The sequence below is a fragment of the Ovis canadensis genome, chromosome 11 (genome assembly GCF_042477335.2).
Source record: "Ovis canadensis isolate MfBH-ARS-UI-01 breed Bighorn chromosome 11, ARS-UI_OviCan_v2, whole genome shotgun sequence".
In the NCBI taxonomy this organism is placed as follows: Eukaryota; Metazoa; Chordata; class Mammalia; order Artiodactyla; family Bovidae; genus Ovis; species Ovis canadensis.
The window spans coordinates 14,268,966-14,286,491 of record NC_091255.1 but is presented as its reverse complement, the minus strand read 5'-3'; positions in this window follow the sequence as shown (position 1 = coordinate 14,286,491).

Here is a 17,526-nt window from a genome sequence, read left to right as displayed (position 1 = left end):
AATTTCATTTCCACAACTAAACAACAAAATATTCTTGTCTAGGTTACCAGTAATCTCCATATTGCCAAATCCAATGAACACATTTTATTCTCATCTCAGTTGATTTCAGGGTATCATTGCAATAGTCAACCATTCCTACCACACTTGAACTCCCTTTCATGACACTCTGCAGTCCTGATTTTTATTATATCCATTGACTACTCCTTGCCTGTCTGTTCACTCACTTACCTCCTCTACCAATCCTTAAATAATGATACTCCTCCAACTCTGGCTGCCTCACTCATCTTCTTTCTCTATCCTCTCTTGCTATTTAAGCCAGTGGTTCTAAACTAATTTGGCCCATTAATGGATGTCTGTCAAGTACGCAAGACATTTTTGATTGTTATATCTGGGAGAATATCACCGACATCTAGAAGGCAAAGTATGGCAATACTGCTAAACACTGATACATAATCCTATAGTACACAGCCTCTCACAACAAAGGATTATCTGCCCAAAATGTTAACTGTAGCAATGTTGATAAGCCCTGTATAGCCATTCCCTTGACCTCATATATTGTCTGTGTGGTAGAAAAAAAAAAAAATATATATATATATAGTCTTCTGGTATCTATTTTCCTTTTCTTTCATTAGTGGAATTGATACCTCACCATGTGGCCAGGTTGGAAACTGTATGCTATAGCCTCTCTTGCAGCTAAGCAATATATAAAAAGTTCTGGGTCAGTTTCTTAAAAAGAATATGCTATCTTTTCTCCTTTTTCCAGATGATGGAATGTGGTCCTGGTGTAGGAAGCGAATGTGAACCATACAAAGAAAAAATAATATTCAAAGGGATGATGAATCAATAAGATAAATGCAAACTGGATCTTTAAATGCCCTTGTGGACTGGAGCTGTCTACCTCATCCAGACAGCTCACCTCCTCTGAACCATTACATGAATGAGAAACAAACTTGATTCACAGTATTGAAGGCCCTGATTTTTTTAAAACTTAGTTGATACTACAACTGACATTATCATCTACATATCGATGGAGCTGTAATTTGTAATCACAGCTTTGAGCTCTCCTCAAAACGCCAAACTTATAAAATCAGTTACTTATTGGATTTATACTGTTGGATTTCTCCCAAACTTAGCATTTTCAAACTGCTGTTGTTCAGTTGGTCAGCCATGTCTGACTCTTTGCCACTCCATGGACTGCAGCACACCAGGTTTTCCTGTCCTTCACTATCTCCTGGAACTTGCTCAAATTCATGTCCACTGAGTCGGTGACGCCATCCAAACATCTCATCCTCTCTCACCCCCTTCTCCTCCTGCTCTCAATCTTTTCCAGCACCAGGGTCTTTTCCAATGAGTCAGTTCTTTGCATCAGGTGGTCAAAGCCAGCTGAAAAGTTGGTTACAATGAACATTAAGGACAGTCTCAAACAGGAAAGAGGTTATACTCAGACAATGTAAAACTTAACAAGTGACTAAATGGGAGATGATTGTACACCGCAGAAGATGTGTGAGAGGGAGGAACATGAGGTTGGCTTGGGAACACAGATCTCTGCTAAAATATCATTCACTTCTAGTAATAGAAAATACAAAACAAGTCCAACTCTTAGAGGCTGTTTAAGATGTAAGTTAACAAAGGAAGGAGGGAGGAAGGAAGGGAGGAAAGAAAGGAAGAGAAAGAAAAACAAGGTACAAAATGTTCTTGACATTTTTATTCCTTTGCAATCAAGAGCAAAAATCACCAGGGAAGAGAGAAATCTAATGAAATACTTGGGCAACTTCATTACTGGAACTAAAGTAATTTGTGCTGGTCTTTGACAAAGATCTTGTTAAACATTTGGCCTCCAGTCTAAGTCCCTAATGACAGGCTTTCTGAGCATAAATTATTCATGTTTTTTCCAACAAGAACTGGTCACACTACTTTCTTCTCCTTTTCCTGATGTTGCCTCTAGGAGTCTGTATCTACCCAGGATCTCCCCAACACTGGACAAGATGTCTCAAATCTGAGACAGATTTCACAGCTTATCAACAAGAGTCCTGGAGATAGCAGTGTTTATTGTACTTCCCTGCTTTTCCTTCAAAGGGCAAAAGGACCTTGAGAATAAGGGTTACAAGAAACCAACATTATTCTCGTGACTGTTACACACCAGGTATTTTGTATCAGTTGAACCAGTCAGTTCTTCAGAAAACCCAATGTGAAAAGTACTATTATCCCCATTTTGCTCATGACAAAAGTAAGGAAAGAGAGTTATAAACTTTTTCTCTGTCACACAGCTAAAAGGACACTGTATCCAGCCCATTTGATTGCAAAGCATGTGAGCTCTTCTCTACATATGGGACCTCAGCTCTAAGGTAGGACAACTTTTGTGGGAAACCAAACTACATTACTAGAGCCAGAGTGATCTTTTCAAAAACATAGACCAAAACTCATGTCACTCCCCTGCTAAGAATGCTTCTTGAAATAGCTCCTTCCCACCTGAAGATTGCAGGCACACACAAACGTTATGTGGTGTTTCATTTACATGACAGCTTTCTCTTCAACCTTTGCTATACCTCAAAACATTTCTCCAAATTCAGGGCGCACTGCTGTTCATCCCACTGACTGCGCCAATTGTATTGCTGATCCTGTTCACAGTGCCAATTGTCTGGCTGTATCTCACTGTCCACACTGTTCACTGAACCCAGGGTAGGCAAGCTGTGAGCTAAGAGGCTAGAAGAAAATGCAAGGAACTGTGGACACATTTATTCTCTCAGGCTGGCACAGCAGCCGTAGTAACAGACATAACATAGCACAACAAAACTGCACACAACCTGTGACCAAGCAAGTCCCTCATGAAGCTTATGTACAGGGCTACAAGTGATCTCAGCTGTAACATAATCATTATTTACAAAACATCAGGCAAGAGCAAGAGGCCATTGGGCAAGAAAGTCTGACCACACCATCTTGGCTAATGTGCTCTTTCTCTACACAGGGTGTGCAAAAAAGAATGTGCAAAGTGCCACACAGTTGCACTCATTTCACATGCTAGGAAGGCTATGCTCAAAATCCTCCAAGCTAGGCTTCAAGAGTACGTGAACTGAGAGCTTCCAGGTGTACAAGCTGGATTTAGAAAAGGCAGAGGAACCAGAGATCACATTGCCAACATCCATTGGATCATCAAAAAAGCAAGATAATTCCAAAAAAAATATCTACTTCTGCTTCACCAGCTACACCAAACCTTTGACTGTGTGGATCACAACAAACTGTGAAAAATTCTTAAAAAGATGGGAATACCAGACCACCTAACCTGCCTCCTGAGAAACCTGTATGCAGGTCAAGAAGCAACAGTTCGAACTTGATATGGAACAATGGACTGGTTCAAAATTGGGAAAGGTGTATGTCAAGGGTGTATATTGTCACCTTGCTTGTTTAACTTATATGCAGAGTACATCATGCAAAATACCAGGCTGGAATAATCACAAACTGGAATCAAGATTTCCAAGAGAAATGTCAATAACCTCAGATATTCAGATAATACCATGATAACGGCAGAATGTGAAGAGGAAAGCGAAAGAGGAAAGTGAAAAAGCTAGTTTAAAACTCAACATTTAAAAAGCTAAGATCATGGCATCCAGTCCCATCACTTCATGGCAAATAGATGGGGAAAAAATGGAAACAGTGACAGTGGGTGGTGACTGCAGCCATCAAGTTAAAAGACGCAAGAAGGTCAAACCAGTCAATCCTAAAGGAAATCAACCCTGAATATTCATGGGAAAGACTGATGCTGATGCTGAAGCTCCAATACTTTGGCCACCTGATGCAAAGATGTGGAAAAGACACTGGTGCTGGGAAAGATTGAAGGCAAAGGGAGAAAGGGGTGTTAGAGGAGGTTGGATGGCATCGCTGACTCAATGGACATGAGTTTGAACAAATTCTGGGAGATAATGAAGGACAGAGAAGCCTGGAATGCTGCAGTCCCTGGGGTTGCCAAGAGTCAGACATGACTGAATGAACAACAGTAACAACGCTGAGAAATTCAACAGCAGTGGATCTGAGGAGGGGATCAAAATCTGCATATTAAATGATCACCTGAAATGTTTCTGATGCAAGTGGTCCCTATGACTGCATCCTGAGAGGTATTCCAGGTTGTAAAATTCATTATACTATTGCCTTCCTCTTTGCAATTCTTTCATTTCTTTCATTCAACACTCATTTATCTGATAAACAAGTGGCTCAAATGGTAAAGAATCCGCGTGCAATGTGGGAGACCTGGGTTCAATCCCTAAGTTGGGAAGATCCCCTGGAGGAGGGCATGGCAACCCACTCCAGTATTCTTGCCTGGAGAATCCCCATGGACAGAGGAGCCTGGCAGGCTAGTCTATGGGGTCACAAAGGGTTGGACATGATTGAGAGACTAAGCACAGCACAGAACTGTACTCCAGACATTCTTCTAGGCTTTGGTAACATAGCTGTTAAAAAGAAAACCACAAGGTTCCTGTTCTCATGGAACTTATAGCCTTATTGGAGTAAAACCAAGAATTTTAAAATACACATATCATATATCAGGTGGCAAAGAGTATTATAAAGAAAAATAAAGCAGGGTAAGGAAGTAGTGATAGGATACTATTGTATTATGTTTATTTATTTAATGTTTTCTCCTTGAAGGAAAAGACCTCATGTGTCTGCTACACTTCTACATCCCAAGCATCAGGCACCTAACTCCCAATAAATATCTGTTAAGGTAGGAATTGAACTACTTTACAGATGCTAAAAATAAAGACCCTTGTAGTGATTTTTACAAAGCTGAGAGTGATGGCATAGTGCCTAATGCTGCCACCTAGAGAGGCCTATGTGAGCATTCCAAAGTAAAACTAAGTAGTTTATAGGCAAGAAACTTAAGTTTTATCACAAAAGTAGAATAATAGGATTCCACCTCCAATAAAGATGGAATTTCACACATCCGGACTTACTCTTCCACTAAACAACTTTTCAAATGGGCAAATATATATATATATATATGTGTGTGTGCTTATGTGAGAGAGGGAAAGAGAGAAGCAATGCTTTTCAGGCTTTCGGGCACTGGGTATTTAGGCAATACAGGGCAGAGATTCCCTTAAAAACAGCAGAGTAAGCCCAGTTGTCCCAGTTTGCTATCTACAGATATTTCCAGGGAGTAGTACAGGGAGGTGAAACCCAGGTTCAGCTCAGGCATCTTTCTGAATTGAGGAGACAGAACTATGTATCCAAGGAGATAAAAGTGCCTAGAGTTTGTAACGCAAATTATGAGAGACAGCATCTACACAGACAGATTAATTGTTCAAAAGACCCCATCCAAATTTTCAGCTGAGTTTTAACCAGGACATGCATGTGGGGAAACCACATGAGACCATGGAAAGAAAAACCCAAAGGAGCAGAGATGACAATTAGTGGATTCACACATCCAAGAATAATTTTTGTATTCACCAGCCAGAGTGGAAAGCTTTGTAATTCATGGCCAACTAGGTAGAACATTAAGAAAGAAGTCATCTCAGTCCTGGGGAAAGATTAGTCCCAGATCAAGGGCTGCTCCAACCCTGCTTCAGAAAGCTTAAAAGCAAGCCTCAAAATGAAGAAATTATTGCTTATAAGTAGTTAATCTGCTTCCCAGAACAAAGCTAAAGAATATTTACTAGAATATAAAAACATCCAACAATTCTACAATGTCTGGTAATCAATCAAATATCACCAGGCATGCAAAGAAGCAAAATTCATACTAAGGAGAAAAACTAATCAGTAGAAACAGACCCCAAAAAGACAAAGATATTAAAAATTAGTGGACAATGACATTAAATGGTAATTATTACTATATTCCTCATGTTCAAGAGTAAGACAGACCAAGTGGAGAAATGGAAGACATTTCTCAGACACCCAACTGATCTTCCAGAAATGAAAATTACAATGTCTGAGATTAAAAACATACAGTATGAGTTTAATAAATTACACACTGAAAAATAAAATATTATTGAAACTGAAGATATAACAATAGAAATTATTCAAATAAAGTACAAAAAAAGAAAGATTAAAGAAGAAAAGTAAGTGTGGGACAACTTGAAGAGCACTAATAATATGCAATTGAAGTCTCTGAATGGAAGCGAGAGAGGGATAAAGAGAAAAAAATATTTGAAGGAGAAAAATGGCCAACATTTTTTCCAAATGTGATATCATAGTAAACCCACAGATTCAAGGAGCTTAATGAACCCAAAGTGCAAGAAACATAAAGAAAAATAGGCCAAAGTATATCATAACCAAAATGCTGGAAACAGTGGTAAAGAGAAAACCATAAAAGCAGCCGATCGGGAAAAAGACACGTTACATACAAAGGAATATAGATAAGAATAACAAAAGACTTCTTTTCAGGAACAATGGAAGCCAGAGTACACTGGAGCATTTTTAAACACAGAAACAACAGCAACAAATCTGCCAATTTAGAATTCCAATCCTAGAGAAAGTACCTTTCAGAAGCGAATGTAGAGATTTTTTAAGACTCACAAAAGATATAAGGTTTATCACCAGAAGACTGTTTAAAACAAAAATTAAAATGTAATATGAGATGTATAATTTAAAGAGAGGTGAAATAAATAGCAAAAATAGCACGAAGGCCAAGAGAAGAGAAATACAATTATATTAATGCAAAATGTTTATACTATTTGTAAAGTGATTTAATGTTACTTGAAAGTAGTCTATGAAAAGTTAAAGATGTATACTATAACCTCCAAAGTGAAGGTGAAAGCTGCTCAGTCATATCTGACTCTTTGCAGACCGCATGGACTATATACTCCAGGCCAGAATAACGGAGCAGGTAGCCATTCCCTTCTGCAGGAGATCTTCCCAATCCAGGGATTGAACCCAGATCTCCTGCATTGCAGGCAGATTCCTTACCAGCTGAGCCACCAAGGAAGCCCATAAACTCTAAAGCATTACACAAAAAATGGACATAGGTAATAAACAGATAAAAGGAATTTTTAAAACACTAAATTAATCTGAAAAATGGCAGAAGACTAGGAAAAGGGAACAAAATATATATGATACAAATACAAAACTAATAGCAAGATGGTATATTTAAAACAAACTGTAACAACTGTGAATCATATTAATGTTGGTCTTCTTCACAGAAATGTTTGAACCTAGAAAACAAAGAAACAATGTCTTCAAAATTCAAATGAATGACTTTCCACATAGAATTCTACACACACACACTACCAACCACACGAGAAAGTAGAATAAAAATACTTTGGGTCATGAAATGCTGTCTGTAGAAACGTCACTGTCTGATTGGTAGCCAAATACTTCACCCAACTTCACCATGAAGGCACTGCCCACTTCCACCCCACCTTGCTTGCAATCCACTTGCCATGAAGTGATGGGACCAGATGCCATGATCTTTGTTTTCTGAATGTTGAGCTTTAAGCCAACTTTTTCACTCTCCTCTTTCACTTTCATCAAGAGGCTTTTGAGTTCCTCTTCACTCTCTGCCATAAGGGTGGTGTCATCTGCATATCTGAGGTTATTGATATTTCTCCCGCCAATCTTGATTCCAGCTTGTGTTGCTTCCAGTCCAGCATTTCTCATGATGTACTCTGCATAGAAGTTAAATAAGCAGGGTGACAATATACAGCCTTGACGTACTCCTTTTCCTATTTGGAACCAGTCTGTTGTTCCATGTCCAGTTCTAACTGTTGCTTCCTGACCTGCATATAGGTTTCTCAAGAGGCAGGTCAGGTGGTCTGGTATTCCCATCTCTCTTAGAATTTTCCACAGTTTATTGTGATCCACACAGTCAAAGGCTTTGGCATAGTCAATAAAGCAGAAATAGATGTTTTTCTGGAACTCTCTTGCTTTTTCCATGATCCAGCGGATGTTGGAAAATTGATTTCTGGTTCCTCTGCTTTTCTAAAACCAGCTTGAACATCTATAGGTTAGTTGAATTAGCCAGAAAATTCTCCAGAGCATTTACATTCAATGTATGAAAAAAATTAGATGGACTAAGTCCAAATGTTGCAAAAACTTAATTTAGAAACTAGTGAAAATATAACACCCTAGCAGTAGGTCATATGTTTTTTGAGTCCTGTTATTAACACCATAACATAATAGAAAGACTGGAATCTAGGATCTGAATCCTGGATATGCCACAGGAATGTCATTAGATAATAGACGAGTCAACTTCCTTTTCTGTGCTTCATTTTTCATCTGTAAAGGGAGATGATCTAACTGGACGATTGCTCAAGTCTCTTTCATGTCTTAGAAGAATACAATAGATACATCAGAAACAAGATCAAAATTTCCTCTTTCTACAATAGCATCCCTTAGATTGATTTATGTAATTATATGCAGGCATTTGAAAATCCTACAGTCTCCAAGGATCTGACTATCCATTATGGGGAAAAAAAAAAAAAAAGTGGTTGTCTAATTTCAGCTAAATCTTAAACAGCACCAGCAAGACTAAAGCTTGGATACGTTTCAATTATCCACACAAATTAAGGGTGTGGTGTCAATAAGACTCCAAAGCACTTCCTCTTAGCTTTGAGATCCGTTATATTTTCTGTTTAACTGCAAACTCAAATTAACATTTTTATTTACTCAGGCTGATTTTCAAATTTATTGACCTAATTACATACTCAATGATGTAGTCTAAAAATGCGCCTGGCTGGATAGAAGAGACACTGCCTTTGAATTCTACATAGCCCTTGAATTTCTAAAGGCTGGTTCACACAAAGACCTAGTTGACATGGTAATAGAAGAGACCTCTGTGATGTATGTCCTGCATACAAGTCCTTTTTTCCTGAGAACAGCTCTCCACTCTGGTTCTCTAAGCCACGTGTTAGCATGCTCAGGACTCACTTGATTGGCAGTGGTTGAGCATCAGAGCCAAACTGAGCCAATCAGAGCTCTGTGACTGAGAGAGTGAAATCTCAATATGGGTTTGGGTTCACTTATATGAAAATTACATAAACTTGAGAACTGGGGCATAGCCATTATCGTATGAATGTTAGTAGCAGAGACGGCCAATTTGCAAAGACAGACCAAAGAAAAGACAGAGAGAGTAAGAGAAATGATAAGAATTTGCAGAAAGAAATGGAAGCAAAATATAAAGGAAGCTTGCTTTCTGGGCTTCCTTTGGCCTTCTTAGTCCTTTTTTTTTTCCTCCCTTAGTCCTTTTTGAGTCACATGTGCATTCCTGCCATGGCTCCCAGGTCATTATATCAAATTTTTCCTTTTGGCTTAGAGTAACTTGAACCAATTTCTACCATTTGCATCAAAAATATTTGCTACTGTTAACTTGGCTTTTTCAACAAAACTGAAAATTGTCATGAGGAAATCTTTTGGATTTTTTTTTCCTTTTTTCTGAATTAACTTGTCATTTGCTCAGAGAGAAAGTAGCTTAGTATCACAGAGCCCCAGGTTAATAAAAGGTGGTTGCACATTTAGAAATTTTGTCTTATTTTCCATGCTAGTCTCTATTTTGTGAAGTTTGGGTTCTAACGTATAACTAGGATGATACTGTGCTTATTAGGTTAATAGAGGGTCATAGGAGTAGAACTTTTTATTGTAATATCCAGCTGCATTCCTGAATCAGTCACAAGTAAATCCATAATTAATTATTTTTTGAGAATAATGGAAAAATGTTCCTACTAACAGATGAATGAAATAGCCAATGGAGCCCCTTGGTTGCTATTTGTAGACTGCTTCCAGATAGCTGCAAAATACCTGCCACCTTCTGTAAAAAGTAAAGTCCCAAAGCCCTTCAGATAAAAGGGAGCAAATGCTATAATGCAAAATGGACCAAAATGAATGTCCAAGTCTTTACAACTGTCTTCTCCTCTGTGGATCTTAGACTCTTCACATCGTCTGGAACAGTAAACGTACAACACGAGACCCATAGGCCAAATGAAGCCCAATAAAGTATTTGTTAATTCCTTCCTTTCTTGAAGGGATGTTTTGCTGTGTCTCTCCAAGAAATGTTGCTAAACTTTTTGTACCTCTATTTCCACATCTGCACCATGTGGGTCCCAACTTCGTATGGTTTCTGTAAGGAAGCTCTTACACACAAAGGGCTTAGATGTGTGCCTGGCAAATCAGAATGATCAATTAATCATACCCATTTTTGCTAATTTTTATTATAACTGAGGATTTTTTTTTAACAGACTAGCTAGTTACAGGTGTCTCCTTGCTAGTTCTTTGACTGCTACCAACTATAAATTTCATGAGATTTGTTGTACAAGTTTGTAATTATAATCAAAGCTGAATACATTTAATGATAGTATTTTGAGATATTCAGGTTAAATTCCACTAAAAGTAAATAATTATATTGCATCAAACTTAAAGCACTATTAACTAAGAATAGGGCCGATGATAGCCTGCAAATAGCACATGACTCGGGCTTCCCCACTGGCTCAGACAGTAAAGAATACACTTGCAATACAGGAGGCATGGGTTCAATACCTGAGTCGGGAAGATCCCCTGGAGAAGAGAATGGCTACCCACTCCAGTATTCTTGCCAGGAGAATTCCATGGACAGAGGCTCCTGGCAGACTATAGTCCAGTTCATTTCAGTTCAATTGCCCAGTCATGGCTGATTCTTCGCAACCCTATGGACTGCAGAAAGCCAGGCATCCTTGTCCATCACCAACTCCCGGAGTTTACTCAAACTCATCTCCATTCAGTCAGTGACGCCATCCAATCATCTCATCCTCTGTCGTCCCCTTCTCCTCCTGCCCTCAATCTTTGCCAGCATCAGGGTCTTTCCAATGAGTCAGCTCTTCACATCAGGTGGCCAAAGTATTGGAGGTTCAGCTTCAGCATCAGTCCTTCCAATGAACACCCAGGACTGATCTCCTTTAGGATGGACTGGTTGGATCTCCTTGCAGTCCAAGGGACTCTCAAGAGTCTTCTCCAGCACCACAGTTCAAAAGCACCAATTCTTCTGCACTCAGCTTTCTTTATAGTCCAACTCTCACATCCATACATGACTACTGGAAAAACCATAGCCTTGACTAGATGGACCTTTGTTGACAAAGTAATGTCTCTGCTTTTTACTATGCTGCCTAGGTTGGTCATAACTTTCCTTCCAAGGAGCAAACATCTTAATTGCATGGCTGCAGTCACCATCTACAGTGATTTTGGAGCCCAAAAAAATAGTCTCTCACTGTTTCCATTGTTTCCCCATCTATTTGCCATGAAGTGATGGGACCGGATGCCATGATCTTCATTTTCTGAATGTTGAGCTTTAAGCCAACTTTTTCACTCTCCTCTTTCACTTTCATCAAGAGTCTCTTTAGTTCTTCACTTTCTGCCATAAGGGTGGTGTCATCTGCATATCTGAGGTTATTGATATTTCTCCCATCAATCTTGATTCCAGCTTGTGCTTCTTCCAGCCCAACATTTCTCATGATATATTCTGCATACAACTTAAATAAGCAGGGTGACAATATACAGCCTTGATGTACTCCTTTTCCTATTTGGAACCAGTGTATTGTTCCATGTCCAGTTCTAACTGTTGCTTCCTGACCTGCATACAGGTTTCTCAAGAGGCAGGTCACGTGGTCTGGTATTCCCATCTCTTTCAGAATTTTCCACAGTTTATTGAGATCCACACAGTCAAAGGCTGACTCTAGTCCACGGGATTGCAAAGCACTGGACACAATTGAGTATCTGAAACACACACACAGAGCACCTGACTCATTTGGGGGTCATTACCAATATTGATGGAACAAGAGTAGCTAACCATATAGCCTTTACACATCTGGATTTTACATCATGAGGGAAAATTGTTGAAAACATATAGACAAAGAAAAAGAAAAGACATAGATATATCCTGTTCATCTGAGTTCTAATGTTTATTCTAAATCAGATAGATGTTCTGGCCCTACATGTTTACAGCTCTAGAAAATTCTGAGCCTAGAAAGCAACTGTGGAAAATTTTTCAAGAGATGGGAATACCAGACCACCTGACCTGCTACCTGAGAAACCTATATGCAGGTCAGGAAGCAACAGTTAGAACTAGACATGGAACAACAGACTGGTTCCAAATAGGAAAAGGAGTATGTCAAGGCTGTATATTGTCACCTTACCTAACTTCTATGCAGAGTACATCATGTGAAATGCTGGTCTGGATGAAGCACAAGTTGGAATCAAGATTGCAGGGAGAAATATTAATAACCTCAGATATGCAAATGACACCACCCTTATGGCAGAAAGTGAAGAACTAAAGAAACTCTTCATGAAAGCAAAAGAGGAGGGTGAAAAAATTGCCTTAAAACTCAACATTCAGAAGCTAAGATCGTGTCATTCAATCCCATCACTTCTTGGCAAATAGATGGGAAAACAATGGAAACAGTGAGAGACTATTTTGGGGAGGTCCAAAATCACTGCAGATGGTGACTGAAGCCATGAAATTAAAAGATGCTTACTCCTTGGAAGAAAAGCTATGACCAACCTAGGCAGCATATTAAAAAGCAGAGACATTACTTTGCCAACAAAGTTCCATCTAGTCAAGGCTATGGTTTTTCCAGTAGTCATGTATGGATATGAGAGTTGGACTATAAATAAAGCTGAGCTCCAAAGAACTGATGCTTTTGAACTGTGGTGTTGAAGAAGATCCTTGAGAGTCTCTTGGACTTCAAGGAGATCCAATCAGTCCATCCTAAAGGAAATCAGTCCTCAATATTCATTGGAAGGACTGGTGTTGAAGCTGAAACTACAATACTTCGGCCACCTGATGTGAAGAGCTGACTCATTTGAAAAGACCCTGATGCTGGGAAAGATTGAAGGCAGGAGGAGAAGGGGGCAACAGAGGATGAGATGGTTGGATGGCATCACCAACTCAATGGACATGAGTTTGAGTAAACTCCGGGAGTTGGTGATGCACAGGGAATCCTGGCGTGCTGCAGTTCATGGGGTTGCAAAGAGTCAGACACGACTGAGTGACGAACTGAACTGAACTGAGAAGGCAACTATTTTTATGGTTACCCAGAAGTAGTAACTACTTAGAGTAGACTGTCTCTTCTGCACACCTGCAGAATAGCATCAGATCATAAGAGATGCTGTTCATTTAGAAAAATATGTGCATTGTGTTGAACCTCACAGTGAATGTCCACCCACCCTACCTCCAGCCATAATCTGGAAACTTATGAACGGATTAGAAGTGAACCACTCTTCACAATTAAGTGAGAAGAGCTATGAATTTCAGCAGGCAACCCAGGCGGGACAATAGGAACAATAAGCAGAAAGCATGGGCCACAAGAAGGAAGGTCATCCCCCCCATACCACCTCCCTATAACCAGCCAGGAACAGGTAATTTTAGGACAATGAATCTAATGCTCATTTTTAAATTGCTGTCTACATGATGCTATGCTGTAATCCCTTCAGTTCCTTTCAATAAGAAAAAGAAAATAGCAGTAGGAACCAAGAACAGTATTTAGGAAGCACACTGTAGCACAGATGAAGACAAGTAAACTCCACAAAAATCCACAGCTGGGATTTTCCACAGCAATAGATATCTGGATTTTAAAATAAAAGTTGACTTCAGAGGGGGAGGGGACTAGGTCATACACACAGCTGACATTGGGGTTGCATATGAATGACTTACTGCTTATACAATGGAGAAATACATCTTCCACTTGCCGGCAAATATCTCTGAACGTCATCTTGATGTCTTTAACTTTATCTTACCATTGTCTGATTGTTTAGTTCCTACTTGGGTCCCCTTCAGAACAATTGTGTTCTCTTAGCTTATTTTTATGGTCACATTCCGTTTCTTAAACAATTGCGTCTACTGTGGGTCCATGTTTACGTAAAATGGTGATTGAGTACTGATATGCAGTCACCATAAAAGCAGTCCATACAAAATAGGGTTGGATTTCAAAGGAAAAACAATTTAAGTGGTTTTTTTTTTTTTTACTTCTACATTCATTTCTGTCAATATGTAGCCAATGTGGAATAACATTCCCACTTTACTGAGACCAGAGAACCAAGAACTTTATTTATCCCACAAATATTTATTGCCCTCAGTGGTACAACTGATACTGCTAGGAGGCAAAGTCATATAAATATATGTTATTCATATAAATATAAATATAGTTAAATATAAATACTAAATGGTCACAATTTAGTTAGGGGAAGAGAAATGAAAACAAAAGTGGAGGCCTGCATTTATAGCACACAAAGAAAATGTAAACAGGTTTAAAGGACCCTGGCTTGGGGAGATGTAAAAAGTCCAAGAAAAAGTGACAACTAGAGCAAGTTTTGAAGAATTTATGGGAGTTCCCCAAGACACCAGGAGAGAAAGGGCATTGCAGGAAGGGGCCTGAACTTGTGAGCAACCACCACTCCAAAAGGAAACATGAGAAACCCCATGTGTAGGGAAATCAATCTGCCGGAGAAAAGAGAAAGGCAAGCAGTCTTGGGATTCTGAAGGTCCTTGCATGACTGAGATCTTCTGCCTTTAATCCATGAATGGCATAGATCCAGACTGAGAAAGACCAGAGTGATAAAGAGGATACATTGCTTTATTTTTTTTTTTGTATGGGTTTTGCACATTGCTTGAAAAGGGTGGATTGTAGATGTCCATCAGCAGATGAATGAATAAAGAAGTAATGGTTCATATACACAATGAAATATGACTCAATCATAAAAAGGAACAAAAGTGGGTCATTTGTAATGCTGTGGATGGACCTAGAGTGTGTCATACAGAGGAAAGTAAGTCAGAAAGAGGAAAATAAATATCGTATATTAACATATGTATTTGGAATCTAGAAAAATGGTACTGTTGACCCTATTTGCAGCACAGGAGCAGAGGCCCAGACACAGAGAACAGACAGGTGGGCAAAGAGGGGAGGAGGGCGGGGTGTACTGGGAGAGAGGCTCTAAAGCACACACACCCCCGTGTGTAAAGCAGAGAGCTAGTGGTAAGCTGCTGTAGAGCGCAGGCAGCTCAGCTCAGGGCTCTGTGATGACCGAGAGGGGCGGGAGGGGGGCTCGGGAGGGAGGGGACGCATGTATACATACAGCTCATTCACCTTGTTGTACAGTAGTAACTAACACAGCATTGTAAAGTATTTATTCTCCAATTAAAAATAAATAAAAGAGTGGAAATGGAATCTGGAACTCCAGAAGACCTGAACTATGATGATGACTCTTGGGGGGAGCAAGGATATTAAATCCTTATTATTTTCCAGGCCTAAATAGGATGCTTCTACTTTATTCCCTGAGCCTGGCTACCCACATTGACCATTAAACTTGCTTAAAGAAGGAGTGGGGAAGGGGGGAAATATCATCTTTCTTCCTTTTTTTCCTGGATAATTCCCAAATTACATACAAGCAATTTTACATCCAAGCAATTTTTTTCTGCATTTTTAACTGACTCCTGGAACCATTCCCATTAATTAGTTCTACAGCTTCTTAGATTTCCGTCCTGATTTCTAAGCAGAAAACCCTCTAAAAAGAAAGAAGAAGAAAAGAAAGCCTTTTGCTCCCACTAAGATTTATATTAGTTTTTGTTTGTCATTGTTGTTTCATCATTTTTTATTGAAACACATTCTTCCAGTTTAACTCTTTCTTTCTTTATTTTTTAATTTTTATTGGAGTACAGTTGATTTACAGTGTTATTTTCAGGTGCACAGCAAAGTCAAGCAGTTGTACATATACATATATTTACTCTTCTAGATTCTTTTCCCATTACAGAGTACTGAGTCGTTTCCTATACTATACCGTAGGTCCTTATTATTTATCTATTTCATATGTAGTAGCAACTGACAAGGGAGTAATCTCTAAAATACACAAACAACTCATGCTGCTCAATATCAAAAAAAAAATTACCCAATCAAAAGATGGGCAGAAGATTTAAGTAGACATTTCTCCAAAGAAGACACACAATGGCTAAAAGACACAAGAAAAGGTGCTTAACATCATTGATTATTAGAGAAATGCAAATCAAAACTTGCTACAATGAGGTATTACCTCGCATGAGTCAGAGAAGCCATCATCAAAAAATATATAAATAATAAATGGTGGAGAGAATGTGGTGAAAATGGAACCCTCCTACAGTGTTGGAGGGAATGTAAATTGGTGTAGCCACTATGGAGAACAAGGTGGAGGTTCCTTAAAAAAACTAAAAATAGAGCTTCCATGTGCCCCTGCAATCCCACTCCTGGACATATATTCTGAGGAAAATATGACCTGAAAGGATACACGTGCCTCAGTGTTCATTGCAGCAGTCTTTACAACAGCCAAGACATAGAAGCAACCCAAATGTCTGTCCATCACCCTGACAGAGAGACGTATAGACATGTGGTACGCATATACAGTGGAATACTACTCAGCCTTTAAAAGAGGGAAATGATGCCGTTTGCAGCAATGGGAATGGACCTAGAGATTGCCACGTTGAGTGAAGTAAGTCAGACAGAGAAGAATACTGCATGACATCCTTTATATGTGGAATCTAACAATACATGACGCAAATGAACTTACAAAAGAGAAACACACCCACAGACTGAGATAATGAACTATGGCTGCCTAGGGGAAGGGATGGTTAGACAGTTTGGGATGGACATGGACACACTGCTGTACTTAAAAGGAATAACCAACAAGGACCTACTGTACAGTACAGGGAACTCTGCTCAACGCTGTGTGGCAGCCTGGACGGGAGGGGAGTACGTGGAAGAATGGATACGTGTATGTGTATGGCCAAGTCCCTTCACTGTTCACCTGAAATTATCACAGCATTGTTAATTAGCTATACTCCAATACAAAATTAAAAGTTTTTTAAAAAGAAAAGCTACATGCACCCCAGCTTACAATAGCCAAGATATGGAAGCAACCTAAATGTCCATAGATGATAGACAAAGATATGGTACCTACATACAATGGAATGTTACTCAGCAAAACAAGGGTTAAATAATGCCATTTTCAGCAACATGGATGGACCTAGAGATTGTCATACTGAGTGATGTAAGTCAGACAGAGAAAGAGAATCCCTTATATGTGGAATTTTTAAAGAAAGGATACAAATGAACTTACTTACAGAACAGAAACAGACTCGCAGACTTGAAGAATGAACTTACGGTTACCAGGGGGAAAGGTCAGAGAACGGGTTAGTTAAGGAGTGTGGAATTGACATGTACACACTGCTATATATCAAATGGGTAGCCAGCAAGGACCTACTGCATAACGCAGGGAACTCTATGTTAGGAGGCAGCCTGGATGGGAGGGGATTTGGTGGACAATGGATACATGTGTATTTATGGCTGAGTCCCTTCAATGTTCGCCTGAAACTATCACAACATTGTTGTTAATCAGATATATTCCAATTCAAAATAAAAAGTTTTTTTAAAAAAGAAAAGATCCATGCACCCCAGTGTTCACTGCAGCACTGTTTACAACAGCTGGAACATGGAAGCAACCTAAACACCCGGTGAGACTTAGATGGCTAATGGGAGGAGCCCAGGGCTTGGACTGTAGATGACAGTGGAGGGATGAAATCAACCCGGATCTGAGGTTCTGAGTTTAGGAAGCAACACT